General features: G+C 38.0%; 1 protein-coding gene and 1 long non-coding RNA gene across 6 annotated transcripts in view; one reads left to right on the top strand and one right to left on the bottom strand.

Annotated features, from left to right (window-relative positions):
* Positions 1-18,532, bottom strand: part of atp2b2 (ATPase plasma membrane Ca2+ transporting 2) — a 132,254-nt gene that overhangs the window by 87,416 nt on the left and 26,306 nt on the right. For 2 of the 4 annotated variants that reach the window (XM_085274262.1, XM_085274261.1), the window contains exon 1: positions 10,347-10,533. The exons of the other annotated variants lie outside the window; for them this stretch is intronic. The gene's annotated coding sequence lies outside the window, so the exon portion shown is untranslated. Of the gene's footprint in view, positions 1-10,346; positions 10,534-18,532 lie in introns of those variants that run through there. 4 annotated transcript variants of the gene reach the window in all.
* Positions 1,107-5,270, top strand: LOC146574534 (uncharacterized). Of its 2 annotated transcripts, none has more exons than XR_014892477.1 (4): positions 1,107-1,363; positions 2,061-2,632; positions 3,085-3,177; positions 3,476-5,270. It is a non-coding gene; the product is annotated as an uncharacterized LOC146574534 (long non-coding RNA). The 2 variants fall into 2 exon arrangements; XR_014892478.1 differs by having other exon boundaries at positions 1,117-1,363; positions 2,477-2,632; positions 3,476-5,265.

The raw sequence follows: 18,532 nt of genomic DNA, 5'->3' as shown, positions 1-18,532 counted from the left end.
TTTTATGTCTACTTCTAAATATCAGAATATAACTATTCTAATTTTTTCCTGTCTTGTTCCCCACTTGGATTTAAATAAACCATCCCATCTGTCTGCCTGTGCTCTCTTTAAACTTCTCCTTTGTCGGCTCACCTCCTTGTGCCTGCGTGCTTCTCTGCCCACCAGTGGTTCATTATATAATGCTGGAATCTTCCTGGAGACGGACTAGAGTCTGTTAGGATCTTACATTAGGCGGAGTTTGACAAATGCATGTGACAAATTGGTTCTGTAACCAATCTCCCTGATGAGACCGTGCACATCTACAAAACAGCTAAAATGTCTCAGTGTGGTGATATGTTTGTGTCACTGTCTGTGTCTGGTGTAGAAATCATCTGTTCAGGCAAAAGAATAAAAGGAATCATACCGATGTTCCAGGTTTCACTGAGAAATAGTCCAAAAATAGAGAAAGAGACAACGTTGAATTCAGCTGTCTGCGGGAAGATAAGAAGGAACTGAAATTGTGTAATACTGGCTGCAGTATGCATGCAGTAGAGCACATCTATCTAACTGTTAATAGAACAAAAGAGCGGGCTTACAAAAGCTTTACTGGTAGCCATTTTAGTCCACCAGAACCCATTTATCACCGGAATTAGCACCAGCAGCAGTCTGTTCAGTTTCACATGTTTCAAATTAGAACTGAATAAGCACATTATAATGTGACACATAGTTTTCTTATCTTGATTAAGTATCAAGATTAGATGCAATCTGAAGACTGAAAGGCAGAATTTGATTTGTTTTTGTTTTTCCCCTGTGGAAATTGGATGTACTGATAATTTAGACATATTAGCCATATATACATTCATTCATGTATATTTACCCATAGTTATCGTCTATTAAGCAAAATCATAGACCTCATACTTCTTATGTATATGCATATGCTGTATTCTGTGCATTCTGACACATGGACACAAACATGCCTGCACACACACACATATGTTATATTAACTTCCTACTGCAAGGTCACTGCTACACTCAAAAAAATGAATGAGGTGGATTGTTCAGTGTATATTAATTATTTATTTTCATTTTACTTAAAATATATGTTTTTGTTAAGTTAACATATGTTTTTGTAATCAAGTCTACGTAATTGTGTCTATTATTCAACGTACATAATACTAATGTGTTACTTGATCGCATAACATTTAAGTTAAGTCAATGAGGATCGATATACCTTGTATATCCACAAGGTGGCAGTAATGCAAAAACAGTTGTAATGAAACCGCGCAGAACAAGAAGGTTTCACGGCTTGTGCCTGCTCATGCGCAAGACTTCAAATTTAACTGAAAAAGGCTGTTTTGGCGCCAAGCTGCTGTTTCTTTGAGAGGTAAGACCACTTTTTTCTTTGACTATGTTGTGTAGTATCTATATGTCCAGCATGGTTATATTTTGCGTTTGTCTTACAAGACATGTTATATCGTTTGCGTGTGCTTGTTTTACATTAGTTTTACTGGGTCCTGGACATGCTTATTTTGTGGACTGTGTAAGAAACATTTTTATTGTTTTTTGTTTTATTAAGGGATTAGCTACAGGGGTTCATGGGGTTATTCTTTCAAGGGGTTATTTTTCCATTTGCTTTCTTGGGATTCCTTTTCTGTAATCCGAGAGTCGGAAATATCGAATAGGATAGCAAGGATAGCATAAAGTGACATTTAAAATCCAAAAAGTCAAGGGCGAAAGCCACTGTGACACCATTGTTCTGCTCTATCAGTAATCTGTATTATGTAAAAATGGTCTGTAAATACAGCATGTTTCCTAGCGGAGTTATACATATCAATGTAGTTATAAATTACAGTTTGTGAAAGTACACACTTAATTTTTTTAATAAAATTATTCAAGACATATGAGTGGACAGACAATGGAGGTCGACAGACCTGGTGATAATTGCTTCTATAGAAAGTTAGTACATGGCAGTGTCAATCTCTTGCTTTTCTTCTGAGTAGTATTTTATTTAGTTGTAATTCAAACAATAATTTGCTTCTTGAAATTAAGGAATTAATTTTTTTTTTCTTTATAAATCTCAGATCCTGCCTTTACCTGCTCCCTCCTATACTGATGTGGTGTATGTGGTATTGCTGAGCTTGTATGTGATATGTGAACTGTTATACTTTTAAAAACAAAACTGTTTTATAAGTTAAGTTTTCTTTTGTGACCCATCCCATGCCCCTGTTATTTCTTCTCCACATCTGAACCATGGTAAAGGTTGCAGTTCAAGGGCCTGAGGCATGAAATTCTTTTCAGATCAGCTGTGATCAATATTTTTTGGAACTTGATAAATAACAATAAAAGCTGTAATGGCTCCATTAGCATTTTGTGTAAATGTTTGTGTTAAAATTATAGCTTTAATGAGGTCTTTCTACATTAGTTTTAGTTTGTATATGTGTACATATAGTATGTATATTTACAGTACAGTATGTTGTGTTTGTTGACATATTTTCAGGTGGAAGCAGAATATGTGAGGATTACTACTGCTGCACATGTTCCAAGGCTTTTTACACAACTTGACCAATACACTGACCAGCTCATAAAAGTCTTCAAGAAAAAAGGAGGCGTTGCAGGGAAGAAAATTAGACAAACTTTGGCCCCAGCCACACAGGTGCGTTATTCTGTTGGTAGCAAAATATTATGGCTAATAAGATCATTTTCAAATTTAAACAGCTAGTGTATGGTAGCTGCACAGTGCACTTACATTTATATTAAGCAAGACAAAGTTTGGTACTCAAAACGTTGGAAAATTTAAATTACCTAAACATATGTAAAATCTGATCCCTTGATTTAGGTTAAACCAGAAGTGAATGTTTTTATGTTATGTTTTGAATGCAAAAAAGATGATGTATTAGTTTGTCTTTACCTCCATTATGGACATATATAATGTGGTGGAAACCCTGCCCAACAGGTTAACTATTCATGTCCATGTGATGATTAGTTGGTCTTGTGTACATGTCTATCTGTGCAGTGGCTATGTCATTCATTTTGCGTATAATGTGAGTTTCTGTCATCCTAAAGTATTTCTGTTTTCTCTTCCTGTATCTCTGCCACTCTCTACAGAAGGAAACCATTGAAAAGGGGAGGGAGTGTGTCCTCAGGGCACTACCTTTTTACCTGAATGAAGACCCAAGCATCCTCTTCAAATAATAATTGGTTGGTAATTTTAGTTTAGTTTTTTATCTGTATTAAACCAAATTTTGAATAACTAATGTTGTTGCATGTTGTAATGTTGTTGTTGTTGTAATTTGCATGGAACCTGTTTAAATGTTTTGGGAAATCTTCTTGTATACCCAAACTATTTATATTTATCGTTGAATCTGTAGTCTAAAATAGTGGCACACTGGGGTGCATGTTCCTAATATTGTGTTTACGTCATTAAAGGGTAGCTTTGGCCCTTTTTCTTTCTTTTTTTTAAAACTGGATGCCATTTTTCTATGTTTTTGTGTCTAAGCTACAGCTGTTCAGAGGGAGCTGGAACAAATTACCCTTGCTATCTTTACCATCGAAAGAGCTGATGCCAGCACTCCTCCAGCCGATGTGGGTATAACCATCTAGTGTGTCCTGCATGACCTGGAAGACCTGGCCTCTGCATGTGCACTCTTAATGGGTGGGATATATGCACTGAATCTCAGTTAACCTCAAGACTGAAAGCTAAGAGACAATCAAAAGTATTGAGATTTAAAGGATTTAATTGAGAGATGATACTGCACCAGAAATGTTGAAGGGTGGTGTGTATATTAGCGTTCAAGGCATATTGTTATGAGGTGGAAATATGTTCATATTCAGTTTGTGTTACATTGTGTGCATTGTAAAGGTAATTGCAATACATACTAAAAATAAGGGTAAGTTAGGAGGTTGATCTGATATCCCCGTGTTGGTGTTGTTCCCAGATCATCATACTAAATGTTGTTCCAGGATCAACATTGCAAGTGACCAATCAGAATGTTGTGACGTCATACTTTTGCGACTTCGGGAAAAACCGGCGTAAAACAAAAAACTGTACTTAAGCTGCGTGAAACCGCCTCTGTCCGCCGATCAACTGACCCTAACCCTAACCGTAACCCTTTAATAAACAGTAAGCAGAATTGATATTGTCCTTGCAACATTGGAATTTCATAAATGCACAAATGGCTTGGAATAGAATAACGTCACAACAATGTGATTGGTCACTTGCAATGTTGAACCTGGAACAACATTTTCATGATGGTCTGGGAACAACACCAACACGAGGATATCAGATCATCCAAGTTGGGAATGCAGGATGAATGTATATTTTGTGGACTTTTAAAGACGAACAATTGTTTCCATGTTAAAATGTTTACATCTGAAGTTTTTTGCCCAAACACTGGTAAAATAAATGTTGACAGTGGCAAGTGTTAAATGGTTACTGCTGTGCTGTTGCAAAAAAACTGAACGCTGACAAGCTGTTTTATTGTTAGACCATAATGTTGGCATGTTTTGTTAAAGTTTTATTTGGGATGGTGATGTAATTTTCTTTGACTGCTAATATCAGTGGACTATTTATTATTATTATTATTGTTGTTGTTGTTGTTGTTGTTGTTGTTGTTACATAATTTTTTTTTAAAATTGTGGCTGTTGAGGTGGACACTTCACTTTGCATTGTTAAAGGAAAGCACTTCATTGGCATTGTGTTACTGGACTGACCCTAAGCAATCATTGCAAATAGCAACTTTGCTATCCATTTTAGACACTAAAAGAAAAAAACACTCACAGACCTTACTAGCATCACATGTGCATGACTCAAGTGTCATCTTATCAATGTGTTATGTGATCTTCAATGCGTTTTTTTTTTTTTTTTCTTCTATTTCTGGTAGATACAGACATTTAATTTAAAGTCTTGATGTTGCATCTGTCTACATACTGTTAATTACTAACCCTAATGAGCTGTTGTGTTTTATTTTGGACTGGGTTTACACAAATGCTCACTGAATGTGTTGGCAATAAAATAAATTTTAAAAAATAAGTTGGATGTACTTAATTCATTTGTGTGGAACCTGTTGACAAAATAGATTTATGTAAAACTAATTAATAAAGCACAAGGTGGCTGAAAATATAATATTTGAATTAATCTAACTTAAATTTAACATTTTACTGCCACAAATAAGAAATGTGTTGAAGTAACTAATCTAAACTATCTAACCTGAAAATATATCATCTATGTTCATACAACATAACTTGATTTAGTTAGTCTTAAATATGTCTTGTTAATCTTAAGTAGTTTTTTTAAATTAGATGAACTAAAGATTTTTGCTTTAAACTAGCATAATTCAATTTCGTGGAACCTGTTGACAAAATAATTTTAATTAAAGTCAACGTTTCATTTTTTTGAGTGTAGACGAAAAGAAAAAAGGCTGCCGTAGCCCTCTCCTTGCTCCAGATGAGGCTTCAAAAAATCATGAGGGAGTTATTGGGCTATTTAAATTCAACACATGGAAGCGAACTGTGATGTAGGAGAGTAGACAAAAGAAGAGGAGAGAAGGGAAGCACTACAGTTTCCTTTGAAGTTTGCCTGGAAATTAAAATTTTTCAAGTCATTCAAACAAAATATGATATTTTTTTTTATTATTAGTAGTAACTAATTTAACTTTAACAGTAGTTAGCCTATATAACTTTATGGATCGACATCCCTACATTTGACACCATTACATTTAATTTTATCTAATAATACTAATAATCTAAAACATTATTTAATTTATCATACTTTAAATTCAAGTATTAGGTACTTATACAACCATAACTCTGAGATCCTTTAGTAACAGCCAACCTCTTGTTGTTACTAAATTGATAAACATCAACTTAAGCTAGCTTGTTCAGAGCCTGCCGTTACAAAAACGACATGATTCATGGACGACAGAAAATGTTGATGTTAAAATAACATTCTGATTTGCAACATCTTAGAAATGACTGACTGGTCTAAATAATAGAGTTGCTGATTAAAAACTATGGTGTGGATTCGATTTGATTTTTTTATTGATTTTTTTAGACTTTTTTTTTTTTCTTCTTCTTTCTGTCAGGCGCAATGTATGAAAAAACATTCATCTAAATAGAAAGATGCACTTCACCACATTTAGTTTCCATCTGCAGTTAAATAAATAGAAATACACATAAAAACCCATCATCAATAAACAAATTCAACACGTTCTATGCGATAATCCAAATATCCTAATTATAATTACAAATATTCATTACCTTCTCACAGAAATATCAAATACATAGAAAAAAATAGAAAAAGCATCCATTTATCATGCTGCAATGATCAATTCATGATGAATGAAGTTGGTCTTTTTAACCAGTAGTAGTAACCAGTAAAGCAATAACCAAGACCTTATAAAAAGCTTGCTAACACTACATGTATGTGTTAGTGTTAGCAAGTGCGGCACCAATGTTTCATCAAGCATGAGCTGCTGATGATATGATATTTTATTGGGTTTATAACGTCACTATTTCTTTCTCCTCATAATAATTCTTAGCAGCGAAGAAAGCAAAGTAGATGAAAAAATACTATCAGAAGCAATGCAAACAATTTCACTTCAAGAGAATACCACATCCAACAAATGTCACGTGTTACACTGCTGTATTGGCACAAGCTCCTAGATGCAAGATCTGAACGTTTCAGCCTTTGCTGTCCCATTATCAAACAGCAACGCGTGCTTCTAGTCCTCAACACACGGCTATCTATATCTCATTTCAACTTTAATTTATGGAATCAACAATTTATGGAATCAATTCAGATTATACACTTACACAAAGGAAAGCCGAGAAAATAACATCAACTACTAGCTCACAGCTCACCATGTCAAACACGTCCTGAATCACCAGGACACTATAAAAAGTGATTTCAAACAATCAGCAGGCAAGACACCAAAAATATGATCGCTTACAAGACAGGAATAGACATGGAGGAAAAATTATTAGTCATTGTGTCATACACCTATGTACAAACCCACTTTGTGCTGTCAGATTTTCACACAGTAGGAAAACTAAAAGTATTTTCACCTGAGAAAAATTTGGAAAGAAAAAACACTGGACTCTCTAATGTGTCACTACACTCAAAGCAAGTGGGTGTCAATGTCAAGTGGCTGTCTTCAATTGCTTCACACCCAGGCTTTCAACCCATCTTATGAACACTTGTTATCAGAGGTGCATTTTTTTCACACTGTCTCACCAGCCAAAATATTTTTCTTTCAAAAATTTGAAAGATTTCATGACTGGAGGAAACAAAAACCATCAACAACAAAAGTGCTCAAACTTTTATTCCATCACCTGCAGCACTTCTACCTGCGAGGCTGTTTTTAAAGTGATTTATAAATAAAGTTGGCATGGATATGGTACCTGATATGAATTTGTCCTTAACAGAATACCTTTTCTATTTAAGGAACTCAGCTTAATATATAAAATATATAATTTACTTAATATACTTAATGTTTCTAAACTGCACATAAAGCACAATAAATCATTAGTCCATGGAAATTACATTAAATCACACGTAGAGATTTTAAGTCAAGTTTTTCTTTGGTTTCATTTTGGTTTTTAAATTACAGATCTTAAACTTCCACTAACTTGTACAATCCACACACAACTGTATATCAATACTCACTAACCCTAGAAAATGATGGCCACCTCATTGGATTGCAATGTTCCTTCTTTCATTCAGTTTCATCGTACCTCTCCACCTTTTATTCTTGTTCCTGCCTTCGTTGCTGCATTTACTCCAGACATGATATTGTTTGGCTGAAGTAGGAGTAAGAATTGAATTTAAACTGGCTCAATGGCAGCCTTGTCCCTTTCAGCCAAATCCTATATTTATACGTCTCAGTCTCCTCTTTTTCTTCTTTCCACTAATCAGGTTTTTAAAATAGCTTTCCTTCACTGACAGAAATGCTTATAAAAGAAAAATAAGCAATGAAGTTACTATATGTTATCTATCAATTCCTGTCATTTAAGGCAAGAATTGATCACATTACATTACATATTAGTTCTTTTTTAAGGTAAAATAGGGTTAAGGGTTAGCCTTGCTTATCATTTTTATTTGTCTTTAAGCTGTAAGATCCTAAGACGTGATGATGACACAGCAAAAATAATGAGGTGCATGCACCACTCTCGGCTACAGAAGTGTATAAGAAAGCAGAGCAACATATGGACTGTATCTGTAGGTGATATGCATTGACTGTAATTAGTTATCCTTCCTAGTGATAAATAAATCATACAATGACAAAATAATTTATATTTACAGACAGGCAAGAAACTAAATGACAAAAAGTCATGCCACATGCAGTCTAAACTCATCCAATGTGTCTTGGAAATGATTGTCCAGCTCTCTGAAAATCTTTTGGAAGGATGGTACTCTTTTTTTCAACAAGGGTGGAGAGCACATTCTGTGTGCATTTATGATATGACTGTGAAGGTCATATATGGGAATCGTATCATAATACTCATACTCATAATTCAGTGAACCTCCATAGATGCAGGGAGGGACAATCATCCAGGAAAGACCACCACTATTATGGGCGATCGTGGCTCAAGAGTTGGGAGTTCGCCTTGTAAGGTAACTCGGAAGGTTGCTGGTTCGAGCCCCGGCTCGGACAGTCTCAGTCGTTGTGTCCTTGGGCAAGACACTTCACCTACCGCCTACTGGTGTTGGCCAGGTGATGGCGCGATATGGCAGCCTCGCTACTGTCAGTCTGCCCCAGGGCAGCTGTGGCTACAACTGTAGCTTGCCTCCAACAGTGTGTGTGAATGGGTGGATGACTGGGTGTGTAAAGCGCTTTGGGGTCCCTAGGTGGGACTAGTAAAAGCGCTATACAAATACAGGCCATTTACCATTACTATTAGTGTATAAATATTTCTTCACAGGTTAAAGGTCATTATACACAAAAAATGTATTAATTTGTAGGGACTCTTCCATCCTGGGGAACAAGTGGCTATGGAAATTGCTATTTGGGTTTTTTTGCGAGTTACAAACTTGGTTAAAGTAATTACATTGAATTCACAAGGTTTACTCTAAACAGATACACACTTTGGCACAACATTTTTAAATTCTCATGAATATGTTACCTTTTTTCTTCTTTTTGCCTCCAAAGTATTCCATTTTTAATTTTTATGCACACATTTGCACTTTTATTATCTATGTCTTATTATCTGAACATAACGAGCAAGCAAAACATGAAGAGGGGAAAAAGCAAGAACACGGCAATAAAATGGGGACACTCATTTGAGTTGCCCGGCTGTCTTGGTGCAGTGGAGATGATGGTTGAGGTCACACAGTCATCGCAGCCCTAATAGAGGCACGATCAATTTCCTATGACAGCCTATCTTAGAGTACAGCTGAATGATTGGACGGCAGACTTGCTGACTGACTGTATGAATGAATGCATGAATAACTTGGTGGCTATGCAAATGGCTGACTTTTTTTACAACTGTCACACTGACTACATGTGAACCAAAGTGTCCGATTCTGGTTAGCCAACCAGACGAAAAGCTATTGACCCTGTCAGTCAGTTGCAGAGATGATCAGTCCAGTCAGTTGATCAGACAAGCAAAAATCCAATCAACTAACCAGCCAATGCAATTACCAATTCACTGACCACTGATTGGAATGTGCCACAGACCCAGCCAGCAAGACAAGAAAAACTGACAGCCAACAGAGTAAGGAGGAGAAGTGATAATGTTCCCAATTAATTCAGTGGCCATGCCAAATAGTCAGTTGGCTAATGCAGTAATGACAGCAAACACATGATCAGCTACAGCAGTGAAACCTGCTGCCATGCCAGAACCAGTCAGTAAGTATGACAGAGAAGAGAAACTACAGAGTTTATTCTGCTAACAGATGGCCTGAGAGAGAGAAGGGGTGTGCAATAAAACATCTTTATATACAGAAACTGCAGACAAGGGCATTTGATTTCACCTGAAAGTCAAAGACCAACACACAGCATTGACCGACAGAACTTGTACAACATATCTGCATATTTAAAAAATGTCACCGCTGCATATATTATGCACGTGTTGATGGATCGTGCAGACAGCTCTAACAGATCTCCTCATCTCTCCTCTCCCTCTCTCACAGACCACCTGCTCCTAGACCATTTTGGATAACAGTACAGGGTTACATTATTATCTTTGTCCTCTTTGTCACAAACCAGAGACACACATGGAACAATGTGTACAATTCAGTGTCTTCACATGCAGCTGATTTATTTAACAGAATCAAAAGCAAATGATCGAACCAGCAAACACACACAAAAATACCCGAAACAAAAGTGCTGATTAATTTACATTTTCATACATGAGCAACGCATACTTACATGGCAGAAAGGTTAAAAGCACCGTCACCGTGACGCGAAAACCATCCCACCTAAAAACGATACTGCAACGGCACATGCAGCAGGGGACTAGGCACAACAGCGACGTGCGATATGTGTGCGTGCATGTGTGTGTGAGTGTAGGTGTGCATGTGTGTGTGGAGACTCGCTAAGCTGCACTCTCACTGCTACTGCCTCAGCTGGGGCTGTCTCAATGCACAGCCTGTACCATGTCGGCAGGCAGCAGGGGTGGGCGTATGTATGTGTTTGTGTGTGTGCGTGAGAGAGAAAGTGTGTGTGTGTGGACAGTGCTGCATAGCAGATCTTCCACTATCTGACTGGATCACTCAAGATAGATAGACAGAAAGACCGATAACTGGATTGATAAGAATAGAGAGGATAAAAGACAGGAAGGAGAGGATATGATGGTGAATCCTGTTCTCTACATCCCTGTGGGTCTCTTAATCCCACTCATTGACATTTTGCCCCGAGAACAGAACAGCAGGTCCAGTGTAGACATGCATGCAACCTAGTTTTTAGAAATATCAGAAGAAGGAAGAGAGATAGGAAAGAAAAAAAAAGAGGAGGAGTGGGCTGGTGGGACGTACAGTGAATAAATAAACGATGTACAAAAGAAAAGGGGGGGGGGGGGGCAAAGTGAAAAAGGAAAGGCAAAGAATTTAGAAATTAGAAGGTGATTGGACAAGATTTGAAATGCCTTGAAGACAGAAACGCGATAAAAAGCTGTAGATGTAAAGAAGAAGCCAGTATGTGAATAAAAATGGAGAGGAGGGATAACTTTCAAGGGCAAGCGTCATTCTTGCATTCTGCAGATCGGGATTCCCATATAAGACCCACAGACCTGGATACAGCTCACCCCAGTGGACATTATAGCTGCAGGACACAAGACCTTTGTGTAAGCCAGGCGCTCCAGAAGAAGGTAACAGCAACAGTTTCATGACACTGTCACTCATGTATCCCAGATCTTATCCTATCACAGCTTGCAGGGAGAGAGGAGGAGGAGGAGGAAGAGAGGGTACAACCTCACACTCTTTATGTTTTCATCACCCCCCTCCCCCCCCCACACACACACACTGTCTCTTGCTCAACGTGTACATTACATTGTCACAACTCAGTGACTGTAAGGTGAACGACTCTGTATACCAAAGCATTCTAGAGATAAATGTGAAACCATCTTTCTGACAGCTAAAACCTAACTGAAACTGAATCATGCAACAAGACAGTGATTCCAAATACAGCAGTAATACCTACAACAGAATGACTGACAGAGAAAAAAAAATTTTTGCTTGTTTGTTTGGGAACAATGACACCGAATGTTTGAGTTGGTTTTGAAAATGAGATGCTTTTAATTACATTTTTTCATCCTTAAGAAACGAAACATCCTTCGAAATGACAAGAGTACGAGAACGTCCTGTGTGGTGGGGAGTGAATGGGTGAACGGGAAGTAACTGCAGGGAAGTAAGAAGCAGATGTGTCTGAAGTGAAGAGACGTTTCTGGCAGGTAACAAACACAAAGCAGATAATGTGAATAGAATTATCTTCGCAAAAGTCGGGATCATGACTAGAATAGAACAGAACAGAACAGAACAGAAAACCTAGAATGGATCCATACAGTACTGTAGTGACTGGATAACTTTTCACCACATTTTATAACATTATTTCCTGTATAGTGACTTAGTTTAGTTAAGAAGCTTATGGTGAAGTATGGTGAGAGAGAGAATGAGAGCAGTGATGGGGATCAGAAACAGGCCCTGAATATCAATGCAGCACGTCTACAAGATTTCAGGGCTGCAGTGCACCAAAACCTGGGAGAAAGAGCACAGTAGCGTCACAGCCAATCAGAGCTGAAGGTGACAGTCTGCACAGCTAATATCCGTCCAACAAACCATCAATAGTTTCTGCCACCTGGAAGAATCGTGGCAAATCATCATTTTCCTTGTCTGATTTTTCTGCTTGCCTTTATGAGTGAAGAGATCCTAAAGCACTTGCTAAAAAGTAAGATGCTGTACTTTTCAAATGAAACTATCACTTGTCTCATTAACATGAAAGTCAGCTTTAACTCCGTCAAATACTGCAGGGTAGTTAAATTTTAAAAAAAAATGCTGCAGGCTTGCCTTTGCACCAGAGAAAACCCAGGTGTATTTAGCTTAAGAAAAATTTGTGCCATAGGTCTTAATTAAATCACAACCATGCAAGTAGACTATAAGGCGCATTAGTATAATACTCTCTGTGATTTTCTATAAATGGCACCTTATATTCCATCAGTAAAAGCTCCATTTCCTTCCAGTTTAGGGATTTGTTAACCCGTAAAGTGTCATGTTTACCTCAGGTCAATCAGACATCCCATATAGTGGTTTCTAGCTCCTGCCAATAACCATTAGACTTATTAATTGCGGAAGCCTCAGAGTATCTCCTGAGTGCTGGAGTAAAATTAGACCAGGGCTGTGTCTATCTATGGGCAGGCACACATGCTTGCAGTTAATGAGATGACTCCCAAAGGTTTCTAACCTCTCTCAATGAGAGGTCACCATTATGCATCCCCAACTCTTATCTAATACGTTTCCCACATGCTGCATGTCTGTATTTCCTTTAAATTTAAACAGTTAGCAAAAGTGAAACTTCAGCTGGTCTACAACTGTGCTGTGCAAAAATCTTGAGACACCTTCCATTTCTTAATATTTTTCTGGGGAATGGGAAATAGGTCAAGTAGTTTATTAAAAAAAGTGCAAACATACATGAAAATACAGTACACAATATTTAAAACAAAGTCTGGCTGAATGTCAATATTTGGTATGGCCACCTTTATTCTTCAACATAGCCTAAACTCTGTTAGACAAGTTTTCTTGTAGTTTCTTTAAAGAGTCTTCAGGAATAGTTCTCTGGGTTTCTTGGAGGATATTCAAGGGCCTTCTGTTCTTTTCTACTGCTTCAGTAATATTAAGGTCTGGGCTCTGGGGAGGTCAGTCCATGACTGAGTGCCTCGTTGTTTGTTTTTCTATCCAGGTAAGTTGCTACTAATCAGATGCTTGCCAGATGGTATTGCATTGAAGATGAAAATATGACCGTATTTGTTACATGTTCATAATTTCATTAAGGTTGAAATGCAGTTCCAAACTATGACAGAGCCTCCACTGTGTTTCACAGGTGACTGTTATCCTGACCTTCACCAAGCATAACTAACAATGATTTCAGCCAAAAATGTCAAACTTGGATTCATCCCTCCATAAGCCCTGTTTCTGCTGATTTTCAGTCTAATTCTCGTGTCATCTAGCATATCTCATTATTGTTGTTGACAGCCATCCTTCCACTGAGTCCATTTTGGATGAGGCTTCAGTGAGCAGTATATGGATCAACTGAAAGGCCACATGCATCTCTCATGTCCTGTGTCAGATTTTTTCTTAAAGACGGGTTCCTGTTACTGTCTCCTCTCCTCCTCTTGTCCAGTTTCCTCAAATTTTTTAAGGACACACTGCACACAATACAACAATATGACAAGTTTTGGGCTAAAAGCTCCTTGGGAATTACTTTGCAATTACCACGCAAAAATGCTATTTTATGCCTGTCAAACTGTGTCATCTTTGCATTCTTCAAAGATTCGGCTAAAGAAATTGGAAAAAATTATATATTGTTGTGACAGGCAGTAGCATTGTGCAATTCAAAACTGGTCAATTGCTAAGTTGTCTGTTATGTGTAGAGACAATAGTGGTTCATATGGTAAACAAATGGTAAATGGCCTGTATTTGTATAGCGCTTTACTAGTCCGTAGGAACCCCAAAGCGCTTTACACATTCAGTCACACATTCACACACTGGTGATGGCAAGCTACATGTAGCCACAGCTGCCCTGGGGCACACTGACAGAGGCGAGGCTGCCCGAACACTGGTGCCACCGGGCCCTCTGACCATCACCAAGAGGCAACGGGTGAAGTGTCGTGCCCAAGGACATAACGACCGAGACTGTCCAAGCCGGGGCTCGAACCGGCAACCTTCCGATTATAAGGTAAACTCCCAAGTCTTGAGCCACAATCGCCCATATCGTGGCTCAAGACTTCTGTAGCTGCCTTTTTCTATGTTTGAATGATTCATAGGTCAATCTTAAGTGGGTAAACAAAAACAGACCTTCAGAAAGCCTAGGGATGTACAGTGTACAGTATTGTATATTGATAAATATTGCTAGGAGAAACAGATTTTTCAGTCTACATTTTGTTAAGCAAAGCTTCCAGCTTTTTAATACTCTTTAATACTATGACTCCCAATTCCTAATCGGCATAGAAGTCAATACTATCCAATTTTCCTGTCTTATTTCTTTTTTTCCAGTTCTTCTTCACTTTTATCTACTATAGGTCCTTTTCCGGGAGTAATTTTGAACGTATTCCAGTTCCCTAAGGACAGCTATAAGCCTTAAGACTAATAGAAACACACATATACAACCCTGATAGTCACACAAAAACTCAAGACACCTAACATCCACGTACTCATTCCAACAAACAGAGCCAGCGGACAGGGAGACATTGTCTGACTCTTGGGGTGAACTCGGTTGAATTGTCTTTAGCTAAGCTTCATGCATACAAAACCCAAAGGCAAGGAGAGACAGAGGACAAGAAGATATTACACAATGACAGATCATGCAAGCAGTACATAAAATATCAGCAAACACTCACTGTAGCTCTTCCAATTTAGGCTGTATCCTTGGTGTCAAATACAGGAAGTTAGCCATCAAGATGAATTTAGAAATTGTCTTTCTATGCGTGCTGTCATGTGAAGACACCGAACCAAACATGTGTCCTGTGCGGGAACACCTCTTTCCATGTTTTTTGCTAATCCTATTCTTTCCCAAGGGTCAACTGAGAAACAAAGATGGGCTCTACTGTATGACTCCGAGGGGTAGACCCACATGGAAATACACATTACCACTTTAATAATACAAGGCAGTATTGGAACAAATGAGAACACCATTATACTTACAGTAGCATGTCCAGCATAAAAAGGGTGAAAAAATATTCACAGTACATTAATTTCTGGTGTTATCTGGCTAGCACTGCATCAATCAGATTAAATAACCTGTTATTCAATGCTGGCATTCTGTGATATTTCACACTACATTTGCTGAGTCATTTTAGCAAGGACACAGGTTATACTGTGAGTATTGCATACCGAATTCAATAGAATACAGTGTCCTTTGTTGAATCGCATCACAGTTTAAGATGCAGAAAGTGCTCCGACATTTTGGCTTTGTGGCGATTTGTGACTATGTTGAATGAATGATTTAACTGTTCATTTGTAACGCCTAACAAATGTAAACACAGAAGTTTAAGAAGGTTACAGAGAGTGTTGCTAAGAGTGTCAATGTGGGTGCAATACTCACTGTCGACATTCGTAACTGCAATTTCTACAAAAAGCAGGGGAAAATGTCCTCTCGGCTCACCGAGGTTGGGATTGCATACACCAGCTGTCTATTTACATGTGTCTTTAAAATTCAAATTAATCTTCTTTTCTTCCTTTGCTAATTAGTAATCTATATCAAAAAGAACAATGTAAAAGGAGATTTTATTTTCTGGACTTGTCACTTTACAAAATGAGCCGCTTGTTTAAAGAAGCTATGCCACCATATACAGTTAGGGTATTTGTTAGGAAGAAGTCTATTTTGAGCCCAGTCCTGCTGGCAGAACCCATCACCTGTCTCTGATTTGCTACCCCTTGGATGCAAAGCTTTAAAAGCAGAAACATTGTTCCAGTGATAACCCAACAAAGCAGTCTGGTCCAGAAGCCTGTTTAGCTGGGCGGCGTACAGATGAGAAAAGCTGGATGTCCAAAGCTATTAATCTAAACAACCTTGCTCTTTTTATTCCTTTACAACTCCTCTTGCTCCTGACACACATACTCTCTCCTAAATAGCCATATATTCAGTCCTTGTTCCTCCATTTCCAAGGGAAATTAATGGGCGGCTGAGGTGAGGTGTGAGGATTAAACTGTGCCAGAAGATTAATCAGTAGTGTACGTCTGTGAGCTAGACAGCTCCAGATAGTTTATTAAAAAAAGACAGGAACATGCATATGGATAGGTACAGCGGGTAGTGAATGAATACAATTCATCTTCAGCCGAGTTTAACATAATGAATCATGGCTTGAATAATGTAATGAGTGTGATACTTTTTTACTGTGTAGTATTTTCCCATTTTAATTATATAAGCACATTTTAATAGATTATTAAATTGCCATTCTCATAAGATCTGCTTGGTTAGTCACAAACACAGTGATTATCAATTAATATCCTCATAGATCATAAATAAATAATTTAACCGTTTAATGCAGGGGTGTCAAACATAAGGTCCAGGAGCCAGAATCTGCCCGGAAAAGTCTCTAATTCGGCCATTGGTTGGCTTTGGAAAATGTGAAGGAGGACATAGATTTCAGACCTTTACTGTATATTTTATTTAAGTTTCACAGCTTTTCACGGTCATTCATACTATACCAAAGTCATTAGTGTACACCAAAAATGCCAGATACAACAACAATGACACATATTAAAACTCATATATGTAAATTGATAAATCAATAATTCCTTTTTTTAATTTGTCAGAATGCTTTGAAGCTGTGATAAATGGTATAAAAGTGCAAACAGCTGCCACTGAGGAGGTTTGAAAGAGCATGTTGAGTACAGACAGAGGATAACAGGTTCAAAATTGCCTCAACATCAGTGGCCTCATTATCCATGATTAGCCACTAATGCACTCCATCAGCTGCTTTAAAATGATGGGAACTTTTAAAGGGCAACGGTTTTGTTTTTTTCTTTGTTTGTTTCATTTAAAACAGCCAGTTAATTTAAACCAAGTAGTTACAATGATAGACAGGAACAGGGAGGACGAACACGAAATACAAAGAAGAAGACGTTCCGATTAGAAGAGTGACAGAGAGGCAGCACTTGCCTTGAATGAGAAAGAAGCCTGAGAGAGATTACCTGACTGCATGGAGAAGAGTGCGACCTATCCAATGCCTGCTGACACTCAGATGCTTTCTAGTCTATTGCCTATTTGTCTACAGTCAGAGCTTGGCCTTTTGTTATCTATCAGCCTAAAGTAAATGAGCAAGGGTGCATTGAAATGTGGATTAAATGTAAAAGTTAAAAACAAATGTTCCAACAGAAAACATTCTTTGAGTATTTCTTCTCTGAGTCCAGAACTGCAAATCCCACCACTCAACTGATTTGACTGATTCACAGCATGAAGCAGTGGTTTCCAGGAAAACAATTGGCCCACTGAGAGCTCTGAGGAAGACTAACAATTCGACATCAGAGCCATGGGGAGGGGGATTAACAGCTTTTCTTTTTTTTTGTTTTGGCACCAATAATCCAAATAGAAGAGAATGATAAACTATTTCTTGGCACCACTCTACCTTTAAAAACCCAGCGAAACCAGTAGGCTGGAATGTCTACATACTGTATCAACGTTAATGTAAAATGATATTAGATTCAAACTAAAATGCTGGTGTCCTGGTAGATCGCCTATCAGATTTGAAACAGGGCATCACTGAGCTCCTGGATAGTGTGAGGTGAAACTTGACGGTGTCAGGTGGACTGAAACATATTGCCCCAGAGGTGTTCTGCTGGATTTAAGTCAGGCGAGCGTAGGGATCAATCACTGTTATCAATTCCTTCATCCTCCAGGAACTGCCTGCATAGTCTCACCACATGAGGCCAGGCGTTATTGTGGACCAGGAGGAACCCTGGACCCACCGCATGAGTGTAGAGTCTGACAATGGGTCCAAGGATTCGGACCTTCTATGGCACATATTCACGGGTAATCCTGGAGAAGTTGGACTACCTGTTCAATCTCTCCAGAATCCATGTAGCTCTTGTTCCTTCACCTCTGAGAGAAATAAAGGTTTTGTTTTGGTGAGGTGTAAGACTCAAGCTGTGCTACATGATTAATCGGTTTAGCATGTCTGTAAGCATTTCCAGGCAATTCCAATCTTCTTGTTACGTCAAACACACAAGTTATTTCTGAGTCCAAATACTCTGTCACTTTTCAAAAGCAAATAAAAACTGATGCACTACTGAAAGTTTAAAAGGTTTTAGGCACGCCAATATATCACTGACTAAAAAGCAGATAGAAAATGTTCACTCTGAGTTAAACAGTCTTCTCAACAACACTAGACAATGCGTATTAGGTCA

The sequence above is a fragment of the Mchenga conophoros genome, linkage group LG5 (genome assembly GCF_057382185.1).
Source record: "Mchenga conophoros isolate Kocher_MC1m ecotype Shallow Benthic linkage group LG5, M_conophoros_male_GT1.1, whole genome shotgun sequence".
NCBI classification, from domain to species: Eukaryota; Metazoa; Chordata; class Actinopteri; order Cichliformes; family Cichlidae; genus Mchenga; species Mchenga conophoros.
Note: the sequence above shows the minus strand (reverse complement) of the source record. Positions and strands in the feature narration are given on the sequence as shown.